The following is a 13400-nucleotide window of genomic DNA, read 5'->3' as shown; positions in this document are numbered from 1 at the left end:
TTGTGAACCTCCTGGTTTATACAATGCTTTATTTTTTTCTAAAACTAAGCTTAATCCCATGGTTAACAACTGGAGATCCTAGTTGTTTATGTTGTGTAAGTGAAGGGGTAAAGGGTTTGCGGCCCTTAACAATTTAGATTGTACGGAATTACCCTTGGAAATGAATGATGGAGGATGTGCTTGCAAACACACACGCATAAATATTTCCATGTCAATAGAGCTTTAATGACACAATGCCCACATTGAAGTTTAATTCAATGCAATACATTTTCTAAGAGTATTAATAAATCCACTAAGCATTAAAATAATAGCATTTCACCTTCACCACATTACAGTTTTTATTGGTTGCTTTGACGCAGCAGTCAACTCAAAACCCACATTTTTCAAAACCTTTAATGCAGAGGCCTCAACAGTGGCACCAATGGTCAAAATTAAACATTTTGTTTGCAAAAGGCTCCGACTCTGCCAAAACATTTAACATATGATCCAAAAGCACATTTTGCCCTCAAACAACACAACTTGCACACAAATGTTTGAGCCCTTCCAATCATTCGTTACACATGGGGTAACAAAATACAAAATACCACACTCAATGTGAATCAGTGCAGCATTGCTGGTTCATTGAAGCCAAAGACTGTACGCAGCTTACATGGCAGTGTCATTTGTAATCAAATTAGCCTTTTTGCAAAAAATGGATCCAGAATCAAATATGTTGTGATGCAAATTTTATTGATTCTTCATTCTTTTTTCCCCCCAGATAAACAAATGAAATATTACAAAAGATGAAAGATTCCAACAGAAAATACTAGGGCTGTATGTACCTTCTGGTCCATTCTGTCCTGACGAATAAGCCACATGGCCTCATCTTCATCACACTCAATATTTTCACTTGTGATGCACCTAGGGAAAAATCTTCTTGCATGCCTGATCCATGCATCCATTGACATGCCTCTGCATCTACATCTTGGGCAGCAGCAGTCATTGCATTGAGCGAGGGCATCTGCTCATAGGGGCGGTGATCATATACCTTCCATCTCCATGCACTGAAGAATTCCTCTATAGGAATAGATAGAGATGTATATACTGTAAAGCAGCAATACCTGCTGTCCTGTCGAAAAACTCTTACCATGGATGCAACCATGTTTCTACTGAGAACAGGTTGGACTCTTTGTCCTGCACCTCTAAGTGAAAGGCCATGATTTACCACATGATCAATCATAGTTGCCCAAATTTCATCTGTAACTTCAGCCCTTCCAGCTACACTGCCACCTCGTACACGGACTCCTCTTCCTCATAATCTTCTTCCCCTGACCCATCTACCTCTTACTCTGACTCTCATCTGCCTTAGACCATTCATGCTTGCAAAGAACAACACACAACATGGCACCTTTTACGTAAAGCCTGCAAACTGACTGCAAATTGAAAAATTGTGTAAAGAGGTGTCAATCAAGTGCTTCAGTGATTTAATTCTGATCAAGAAGTTTCTAAGAGCTTGGAACAAATGGTTTCTGTTTTGCTATCACAGCTAAAGCAATGAAGTTTGGACTGCATGACTGACATCTGTGTTAACTGTTTTGCAAAAGGGTGGGGAAAATGAGTCAAACCAATGAGAATGGGTTAACTCATTTGCAAGAGGAGTCTTTTGCTCTGCTGAGATGGTGATGCTGAAAACTGAGAGGTTGCCAGTTTCTTCAAATAGGTCAAAGCAATCAATAAAAACTGTAAGTGAAAGGCCATGATTTGCCACATGATCAATCATAGTTGCCCAAATTTCATCTGTAACTTCAGCCCTTCCAGCTACACTGCCACCTCACACATGGATTCCTCTTCCTCATAATTTTCTTCCCCTGACCCATCTACCTCTTACTCTGACTCTCATCTGCCTTACGTTGACCATCCATGCTTGCAAAGAACAACACACAACATGGCACCTTTTACGTAAAGCCTGCAAACTGACTGCAAATTGAAAAATTGTGTAAAGAGGTGTCAATCAGGTGCTTCAGTGATTTCATTCTCATCAAGAAGTTTCTAAAAGCTTGGAACATATAGCTTCTGTTTTGCTACCACAGCTAAAGCAATGGAGTTTGGACTGCATGAATGACATCTGCGTTAACTGTTTTGCAAAAGGGTGGGGAAAATGAGTCAAACCAATGAGAATGGGTTAACTCATTTGCAAGAAGTGTCTTTTGCTCTGCAGAGATGGTGATGCTGAAAACTGAGAGGTTGCCAGTTTCTTCAAACAGGTCAAAGCAACCAATAAAAACTGTAGTAACATTGGTATCACTAAAAATATATTCTCACCGTCAACAAAACAAAGAAACAAAACAGTTCAGCTCTATTTTGTTTATTTTTGTAAAATGTAATGACAGGAGTATCTTAGTCTAGGAGAGAAACAGAGCTAAAAAGAAAAGCTCTGAGCCAGAAACAGAGCTAAAAAGAAAAGTCTTTGAGTGTAGAGGATAATAGACATACGGTTTTGCAGGTTAAGCTCAGCCAATGGTTAGGTCTAGGAAAGAGATAGGGATCAACACTGAAGGAATGGGTTAATTGTTTCCGTTATACGAGGAGAAAATTAAGTTGTTGGCAGAAGTAGTTCGGCAGATGCCCCTTTCCAGGACGGTCTCTCAGCTCAACAACGCCACGTCAGATGCAGCTACTATGAAGAAAAAACAAAGAAAACATCAAGTTAAAAGTAGAATCAACACATAATGCAGAATTGGACATTAGCAGAATGTAGCAGAGTAAGGTATCATGGCCATTATGACCTCAAGCAGCATAAGCTTAAAGCTCAGGATAACCTAAGCCACTCTAACTATAGGTTTTTCAAAAAGGAAGGTTTTAAACATAGCCCTAAAAGTAGACAGGGTGTCTGCCCCCTGGACTAAAACAAAACAAGATGTGTACAACAATTGGAGTTAAACCATTTCTGTCAAAGCCACTTAATGTCGCTGGCAATTCAAGATGCTCAAGTTAAATGCTAAAGAACACTTTCTTGCATTGCTTAAGAAGCACACATGTATTGTGTTTTTCCCGCTTTATGACACAGAATAGCCCTAGCTGCATTATATTAATAAAGAATGAAGTGGAGGCCTGCACAAAACAGACTCACAATGTGACATTTTTAGTTGTAAGTGCATTCCACAGTAAGCCCTCTTTTGCTGTGAAGTACAAGGGAGAACTGGGAACATTGTGTATCAGACTTAATGGAAAAAAGCAGATAGGCAGTTTATAGGTTAACACTTAAGGTGGACAATTTGGGGCTCTGAAAGGCAGTCATACATAGTGTATGTTAATAAAGATGCATCTTTTATAAAAGTATATCCAGAAATGTACAGGAAATTTTGATAAAGTTTTAAAAGTTTTTTTTTCCATTTTATGTTCAGTTTTGTTGAACCAACAGTTCAAAGTGAACAAAAGGTTGTAGAGTAAGCTTGTAGAGCATAAAATAATAAGGTGCAAAAATAATGAGCCCACTAAAGTTGTCTTGTAAAGACATGGTCTCCCAAAAGACATCTTTCACGTACAAATGTTAAATTACTGATAGGGATAGGTATGTTACATTTTTGTATTCAAGTATCCAAAAAGGTATTTAAATTACACATATCTTCTATTTTAATCCTGGTAGCTGATGCAACTGTAATTTGGTTTTTATAACATTTCTGACGAAATTTCACCACTCTTTCATTTCAGTTAAGGTCCACTTCAGTCAGATATTTTTTCTCCAACCTTTTTTTTTTTTTTTCTCTGGGAGATAAGACACAGGGGCAGCTTTAGGATCAACCAGTTTTCAATATTAAACATCAAAACATGTTAAACAGGACAAGGGGGAACCCTGTCCATCCCAACAGTAAGTTTACAGTTATAGATCCCTCACACTGCGAGTGCAGCTGGCGAAAGGAAAAGACGGAGGGCATGGGGGAGAAAAACAGAATGATGAAACAAGATTAAAGCTGAGTGTGTGGATGTGTGTAGGTGTGTTAGAGACAAGAGAAGGGGCAGCTGATGTTTGAACATGAACAACAATGTGTGATGGACAGCGTCTTAATGAGTTTTATGTGTGTAACTTTTGCATGACAACAGTTTCCTACAAGTGGCTCCATCTGTCTGTCTGAGAATGGACTTTAAAGACAGCACACTGGATACATAGCACCTCTAGTCTTTCCTAGGCTAGAAGGTAAAGGAGCTTCAGCAAAACAGAACATCTCTGTCACACAAAAATTTACATTTATAGTGCTCTTCGGGGCATTCATAAATCCAATTACAGATGACGTTACACACAGGATGAAAAGAGAAAACTCATAGAGCATGGAACACACCAGCAAATAGGATAACATGCAGACAGATTTTTTTATATACTGTGGTTCAGTTCCTCATCAGGGACCGTAAACAGAGCAGGATGGTGATATACCCAATCTAAAAACAGCATTCATTTACTCTCCAAATAATAATGAGACTATGTTTAGCATGTAAACACTTTAAAATCCCATAGATGTAGACAGACTCACTGGGTAACATCCCTTCTGTCGGTTTGATGTTTGGTCGGTTTCTTCCGTGTTTTATTTGGTTGCCACTATGTGCAATCTTCTTCAAAGCAGAGGTTTGGTTGGATTTTGTTGTTTTTCCCCTTAATACCTCGGTGAAAGTTTGATTTATCAGAGCTTGGGAAACTCCTGCATGACCACAGTGTGTCTTTGTTGATCTAAAAATGCTTTTCTGAATGTAGAAGGAGAAATAAATGAATTTAGCTTATTCTGTGTCTCAGAAATGTTTGGAGGTGGTAAATATGACTGAACTAAATCAATTATATTAATTATATGTGTTAATTAAATGTGTTGTGTTGTGTTGTGTGTGTGTGTGTGTGTGTGTGTGTGTGTGTGTGTGTGTGTGTGTGTCTTCTTTGCAATTGGTAGGACTGTTTGGACATATTTATATGAGTCTGGAACAAACACAAGCAGAAAAACAAGAGCAAAAATGTCTAAGCATGATTTAAGAAATCCAAGTAATTTAACATGATGCTAAGAGGCAAAGGCTACTGTCTGGTTTCTAGATATCAAACAAGGTTAACTTTTAAGCACATTTATTAACAAGACACCACTGAAAGTGTGATAAAGTATGACTTTAGTAAGACTAGTCTTAAAACTTTTCTTTTTGACAAAGCTTATAGTTAGAGTTACCTGCAACTTGCCTGCAAAGGTTGCAGGCAAATTAACGAGGTCAGTAGTTCAGCAGGTCCTCTGATGATGGAACATTCCAGATAGGTAAGCTTGTAATTTTTGTTCTCAGGTTAAAACTGCAGAGAACTGACATAAAAATGCTAACCAAAGTTGAGCTCCACAGGAGGCACACAGGAAATCAGCAACAGAAAAGTCAAACTTAAAAATAGCAAAGCAGAGATGGATAAATGCAACCACATTAAATAATCAGGCAACAGGAGGAGACAAGCTGCAGTAACTAACAACCAGGAATTGATTGCAAAACAATCGAAAAAATCTGCAGATGTTGAGTGTTTACAGGACTTGGATCAATTGGAACAGAGATGCAACAAACGAATGCAGAGACACCACCTGAGAGGTATTGCTGAAATGCTGCTCCGTTTTCTCACCCTAATTGGGTGTATTTTCCATAAAATAAAATCTAAATAACTATAAACAGAATGAAATATTCAAATTATATTTGACTATTTTTAAACAATAATAATATGATCCTATTTCAAAATATTACAACTTTTTTAAACACTGATAAAAGATAGAACTGTGATGTATTTTTCTTAGTGTTATAACACTATCATAATTTCACGCTACCCAGTGGCCACTGTCAAGTTAAAGGTCAACCAGTATCGAAGGCAATTTTTAGATAAAGCATGCAGAATCCTGTCTTTTATTCAAAAATTGGGCAGCAGAACTCAATGGTAATGTAACACAGCATAAACCGTAGGCTAAGGAGCTGTCTATGGTGCTGAGATTTAAAACGCACTTTAAAGTCTGGAACAAACAAATATCCTTTTAATCTGAGACTAACTGGAGCATCTATAAATTTACTTTCACCTTCTAATGCAAATACAGGTAAACAGCAAGATTCAACATTTTGTACTTAAGAATTACTGGAAGAGGATTTTTATTTTGCAAGGAAAAAATAAATGTCCCCACTCCTCAAGTTTCACCTTTTTTGTGAAACCATAACTTGTGGGGCAACTAAAGATGACTTCATGTTTATCGGCAAAAACACAAATAACTATCTTATGAAACAGAAGTGACAGACATTTTTTAAAGAGAAAATATGTATGTTTAGCAAATGTAAAAGGCCACTGTGTGAAGAGGAAAACCTTCAGTGATGAAAAAGCATTGTTCAAACTGTCCTTCAAAAATAGAACATTGATTATCTAAAATGATGAACTGTAGTCAACCTTTAGGTGATATATTCAGCTTATATTCTGTACTGCAAAAATATTGGAAATCCCTTGGAGGTGCAAAACAATGCAGCATTATCAGCACATTGTTAAACAGCACTGACGAAATTATAGAATAGGGGCTGTGTAGAGATATTATGCAACATATCTCTAAAAAAAAAACTTCCACATGATCATATTAATCACTTGCTGACAAATATGGAATATTCAAACATGTGCTGATGCAATTGAAAATATAAAAAAAATGCTAAAAGAAAAAGAAATGCCACCAGTAATGAAAGTTTATTCAATCTCATTAAAGCATGCTATAATCATGTCCTCTAACAAGGATGACAAAACAGACAGTATGGCAGACAGTAAGTCAGTGGTCAAAGACATGAAAACTAAGGGTGAATTAATAACATACAAAAGGAGTGTTGGTAATGATACAGAATATAACTGGTGGGGGTGCGGGTGGGAGGGACCTGACCCTGTAATAACTTTGCAAAATAGAGTTGTGTTTGAGGTTCAGACAATCCTGGAAGTTTGAGCTGCTTTCTGGCACCTCAGAGGACATTAGAGGAGAACAGTTTTGTGTTCTAAACCAGCAATGGCACTGATAGGTTATCTTCTTAGAGCAGCCCACTGTTCGAGAGGACTTAAAAGGAACAGAGGGGCACTGCAATGCAGCACTGCACTAAAAAACTGGGGCCTCCCTCCTGGATAGAGGCAACATACAAGGTCACTCGGGTTTCTCAACTCAGGTAGTCAGAAGAGTGTTTCTCTGGAGGAAGTTACCTACTACAAAACCAAAGTATCCAGGTGAGGAGTTTAAGACTAATACGTTGTCCTGTGCTGAGTAACCTTGTTCTTCCCTTCATTTCTTTGGATCTAAGACCCATAAAAAGAACAATGTATTCTAAAATTCGTAAAACAAACTTATTCTTCAAACAACAGTAGAAAGGTTTTAATGGCGAATTACATAATATTTTAGAGACATAAAACACAAAATGTTTGGAAATATAAGATTTTTAATGTTTTTCAAAGCAAATACTTATTTGGAATTGCTGTTTTTGAAAACCAAATTACTCTTTTGGATAATGCTCACTAAAAAAGTATTTTCGGACCATAAAGTGCACCAGATTATAAGAACTGTGAATTAGTGTGTTAAGACTAACTGCCTACCTCATATATATGATGAGAGCAGATAAACACAGAATGATACTGGCTCAGATGTCGCCTGGTCAAACAAGGTCTGTATTAAGGAACCAGGGCACTTCAATGACAAATGGCTACTGGAACACAAAGGCAATGGAACTGAGAAGTATATTTATATATATATGTATATATATATTTATATATATGTATATAATTTTTATTTTTTTATCTTTTTCATGGGAAGATATGTTGAATGGATGTACGGGCTGGTACTGGCAATGCAAAAAAGGATATACTGAGCACTTTTACTGTAGTAAAAATACGCAAGGTATGTAGGTCAGTGACAGCAAATTGTCCTGGATTTGAAGAAATGGACAAATGAAAGCTAAGGGATAAGGAACTAACACAGTTCATGCCTTGGCCATGACAGATAGCTCAAGCAAGGAGTCAAAAACCAGACCACCAAGGCAAATGTTGGTGGTATTTATAATTTGCAGGAACAATTATCATGTTGATGTGAGAAAATTAACAGTTGATAGAGTTATACAGTTTGAGTGCTGCTGTGTATGTTTGGTACTTTCAGTTTCAGCAAAACCAAATGAGTATAATACAGACTGAATAGGTGGAGAAAGGTGAGACCACTATTAGACAACCACTGCAATGCAATTGCAACATTTAACCTCTGTGCTTCCAGAATGTCAGTGTTTCAAATGACAGTTGTGTTCAAAAACAGTCATGCCTGATAGTGGTAAAATACAGGCAGATTGAGCTTGACTTCAGTGTAGGGTGAAGAGTTAAATCTCCAAATTCCTGCACTAAGACACAACAGTTCGTGTGCCTTCCATTTTCTAACTGGATGTCACCAGATTAATAGTCACTTTACGAACTCCCGAGTTGAGCTGGAGACTTGGGTGGCCTTTGTTTTATGGATTATTGCCCTTAGTTTGCCAATCCAAATGTAACATCATCATCCCTCTAGATCTTCATTCCTGGTTGAAGTAAAGCAAATGTTCTAAAGATGTAAGGCAAGGCAAGGCAAATTTATTTATATAGCACAATTTAGTACAAGACAATACAAAGTGCTTTACATGATTAAGATATACCAAAATAATAAAATGTAGATAGAAAATAGAATAAAAGCAAGTAGGGATAGAATGTAGTAACAAAAAAGAACATTAAAAACAGTAAAACTGTTTAACTAGAACAGTCAAAGGCAATTTTAAACAGATGTGTTTTTAATCTTGATTTAAAAGTACTCAGGCTTTCTGCACTTTTACAGTTTTCTGGAAGTTTGTTCCAGATAAGCGGAGCATAGGAACTAAATGCTGCTTCTTCATGTTTAGTTCTGGTTCTAGGTATGTGGAGTAGACTGGAGCCAGAAGACCTTAGTGGTCTGGAGGGTTGATACACTGATAACAAGTCTGTGATGTATTTAGGTGCTAAGCCATTCAAGGATTTATAGACTAACAGAAGTATTTTAAAGTCTATTCTCTGAGATACAGGGAGCCAGTGTAAGGACTTTAGAACTGGGGTTATGTGCTCTACTTTCTTAGTCTTAGTGAGGACGCGGGCAGCAGCGTTTTGGATCAGCTGCAGCTGTCTGACCCACTTTTTAGGAAGTCCTGTGAAAACACCGTTGCAGTAATCAATTCTACTAAATATAAACGCATGGATTAGTTTTTCCAGATCCTGCTGAGACATCAGTCCTTTAATCCTAGAAATGTTCTTCTGGTGATAGAAAGCTGACCTTGTAATTGTCTTTAGATGCTTTTGAAGGTTCAGGTCTGAGTCCATCACTGCTCCCAGATTTCGGGCCTGATTGGTGGTTTTTAGCTGAAGCGACTGAAGCTGTGTGCTAACTTTTGATCTTTCCTCTATTGGTCCAAATATTATTACTTCAGTTTTGTTTTTATTCAATTGGAGAAAATTTTGGCACATCCATGCATTGATTTCTTCTAGGCATTTACTCAGTGCCTGAATTGGTTCATTTTCACCCGGTGACATGGTGATGTAGAGCTGTGTGTCGTCTGCATAGTTATGGTAGCTGATGTTGTTATTTTTTATTACAGTTTTTATTGGTTGCTTTGACACAGCAGTCAACTCAAAACCCACATTTTTCAAAACAGTTACAGTTTTTATTGGTTGCTTTGACGCAGCAGTCAATTCAAAACCCACATTTTTCAAAACCTTTAACGCAGAGGCCTAAACAGTGGCACCAATGGTCAAAATTAAACATTTTGTTTGCAAAAGGCTCCAACTCTGCCAAAACATTTAACATATGATCCAAAAGCACATTTTGCCCTCAAACAACACAACTTGCACACAAATGTTTGAGCCCTTCCAATCATTCGTTACACAAGGGGTAACAAAATACAAAACACCACACTCAATGTGAATCAGTGCAGCATTGCTGGTCATTGTAGCCAAAGACTGTACGCAGCTTACATGTCAGCGTCATTTGTAATCAAATTTGCATTTTTGCAAAAAATGGATCCAGAAGCAATTATGTTGTGATGCAAATTTTATTGATTCTTCATTCTTTTTTTCCAGATAAACAAATGAAATATTCCAAAAAATGAAAGATTCCAACAGAAAATACTAGGGCTGTTTGTTCCTTCTAGTCCATTCTGTCCTGAATATTGAATGTGACATCTACGTCACATTCAATATTTTCCCTTGTGATGCACCTAGGAAAAAATCTTCTTGCATGCCTGATCCATCCTTGGCATGCCTCTGCATCTACATCTTGTGCAGCAGCAGTCATTGCATTGAGTAAGGGCATCTGCTCATAGGGGCAGTGATCATATACTTTCCATCTCCATGCACCGAAGAATTCCTCTATAGGAATAGATAGAGATGTATATACTGTATAGCAGCATTACCTGCTGTCGTGTCGAAAAACTCTTACCATGGATGCAACCGTGTTTCTATTGAGAAAAGTTTGGACTCTTTGTCCTGCACCTCTAAGTGAAAGGACATGATTTACCACATGATCAATCATAGTTGCCCGAATTTCATCTGTAACTTCAGCCCTTCCAGCTACACTGCCACCTCGTACACGGACTCCTCTTCCTCATAATCTTCTTCCCCTGACCCATCTACCTCTTACTCTGACTCTCATCTGCCTTACGTTGACCATCCATGCTTGCAAAGAACAACACACAACATGGCACCTTTTATGTAAAGCCTGCAAACTGACTGCAAATTGAAAAATTGTGTAAAGAAGTGTCAATCAGGTGCTGCAGTGATTTCATTCTGATCAAGAAGTTTCTAAGAGATTGGAACATATAGTTTCTGTTTTGCTACCACAGCTAAAGCAATGGAGTTTGGACTGCTTGAATGACATCTGCGTTAACTGTTTTGCAAAAGGGTGGAGAAAATGAGTCAAACCAATGAAAATGGGTTAACTCATTTGCAAGAGGTGTCTTTTGCTCTGCAGAGATGGTGATGCTGAAAACTAAAAGGTTGCCAGTTTCTTCAAATAGGTCAAAGCAACCAATAAAAACTGTAATGCAGAGGTCTAAACAGTGGCACCAATGGTCAAAATTAAACATTTTGTTTGCAAAAGGCTCCAACTCTGCCAAAACATTTAACATATGATCCAAAAGCACATTTTGCCCTCAAACAACACAACCTGCACACAACTGTTTGAGCCCTTCCAATCATTCGTTACACAAGGGGCAACAAAATTCAAAACACCGCACTCAATGTGAATCAGTGCAGCATTGCTGGTTCATTGTAGCCAAAGACTGTACGCAGCTTACATGTCAGTGTCATATGTAATCAAATTTGCCTTTTTGCAAAAAAATAAATTGATCCAGAAGCAAATATGTTGTGATGCAAATTTTATTGATTCTTCCTTCTTTTTTTTCCAGATAAACAAATGAAATATTCCAAAAAATAAAAGATTCCAACAGAAAATACTAGGGCTGTTTGTTCCTTCTAGTCCATTCTGTCCTGACGAATAGGCCACATGGCCTTATCTACGTCACATTCAATATTTTCCCTTGCACCTAGGGAAAAATCTTCTTGCATGCCTAATCCATCCTTGACATGCCTCTGGATCTACATCTTGGGCAGCAGCAGTCATTGCATTGAGTAAGGGCATCTGCTCATAGGAGCAGTGATCATATACCTTCCATCTCCATGCACTGAAGAATTCCTCTATAAGAATAGATATAGATGTAAATACTGTATAGCAGCAATACCTGCTGTCCCGTCGAAAAACTCTTACCATGGATGCAACCATGTTTCTATTGAGAAAAGTTTGGACTCTTTGTCCTGCACCTCTAAGTGAAAGGCCATGATTTACCACATGATCATAGTTGCCTAAATTTCATCTGTAACTTCAGCCCTTCCAGCTACACTGCCACCTCACACATGGATTCCTCTTCCTCATAATCTTCTTCCCCTGACCCATCTACCTCTTACTCTGACTCTCATCTGCCTTACGTTGACCATTCATGCTTGCAAAGAACAATACACAACATGGCACCTTTTACGTAAAGCCTGCAAACTGACTGCAATTTGAAAAATTGTGTAAAGAGGTGTCAATCAGGTGCTTCAGTGATTTCATTCTGAGCAAGAAGTTTCTAAGAGCTTGGAACATATGGTTTCTGTTTTGCTACCACAGCTAAAGCAATGGAGTTTGGACTGCATGAATGACATCTGCGTTAACTGTTTTGCAAAAGGGTGGGGAAAATGAGTCAAACCAATGAAAATGAGTTAACTCATTTGCAAGAAGTGTCTTTTGCTCTGCAGAGATGGTGATGCTGAAAACTGAGAGGTTGCAAGTTTCTTCAAACAGGTCAAAGCAATCTATAAAAACTGTATCTGGGCTAGAGGGAGCATGTAGATATTGAATAGGAGGGGACCCTGGATGGACCCTTGGGGAACCCCACATGTGATTTTTGTCATCTCTGATGTAAAGTTACCTACTGATACAAAAAAGTCCCTGTCCTTTAAGTAGGATTTAAACCAGTTGAGAGCTGTACCAGAAAGGCCGACCCAGTTCTCCAGGCGTTCTAACAGGATGGAGTGATCAACAGTATCAAATGCTGCACTGAGGTCCAATAGAACCAGCACGGTGGTTCTTCCACAGTCTGTATTTATATGGATGTCATTAAACACCTTGATAAGGGCGGTCTCTGTACTGTGGTGAGCACAGAAACCTGACTGGAAAACATCAAAGCGGCTGGTCGTAGTTAAGAAGGTGTTTAATTGTTGAAATACAACTTTTTCAATGATCTTACTGATAAAGGGGAGGTTTGAGATGGGCCTGTAGTTCTGGAGTAGAAGTTTGTCTAAATTGTTCTTTTTCAGCAGTGGTTTGATAATTGCTGTTTTTAGGGACTGGGGGAAAACACCTGACAGGAGGGACGTGTTTATTATCTGAGTCAAATCAGACGCTATGACAGGTAAAACTTTTTTAAAGAAAGCTGCGGGGAGAACATCAAGGCAGCTTGAGGAGGAACTTAACTGCTGAATTATCTGCTGTAAGCTTTTGGAGTTTATTTGGCTGAATTGGGACATTTGGTCAAAATCAATTCTGGTAGGAGACAACGTTGGTACTGAACTTAGTATGGATGTACAAACAGATCCTCTAATCTTTTGGATTTTTTCAGTAAAGAAGTTTGCAAATTCATTGCAGGCCCTGGTGGAGTGGAGTTCTGAAGCCACGGACACAGGAGGATTTGTTAACCTGTCGACTGTGGAAAATAAGACACGAGCATTATTAATGTTTTTCTTAATGATCTCAGAGAAGAAAGATTCTCTTGCATTTTTCAATTGTAAGTTATATCTGTTAAGTCTCTCTTTATAGATGTCATAGTGAACCTGGAGTCTATTCTTTCTCCAC

This window comes from Fundulus heteroclitus, chromosome 23 (assembly GCF_011125445.2).
Source record: "Fundulus heteroclitus isolate FHET01 chromosome 23, MU-UCD_Fhet_4.1, whole genome shotgun sequence".
Classification (NCBI taxonomy): Eukaryota; Metazoa; Chordata; class Actinopteri; order Cyprinodontiformes; family Fundulidae; genus Fundulus; species Fundulus heteroclitus.
Note: the sequence above shows the minus strand (reverse complement) of the source record.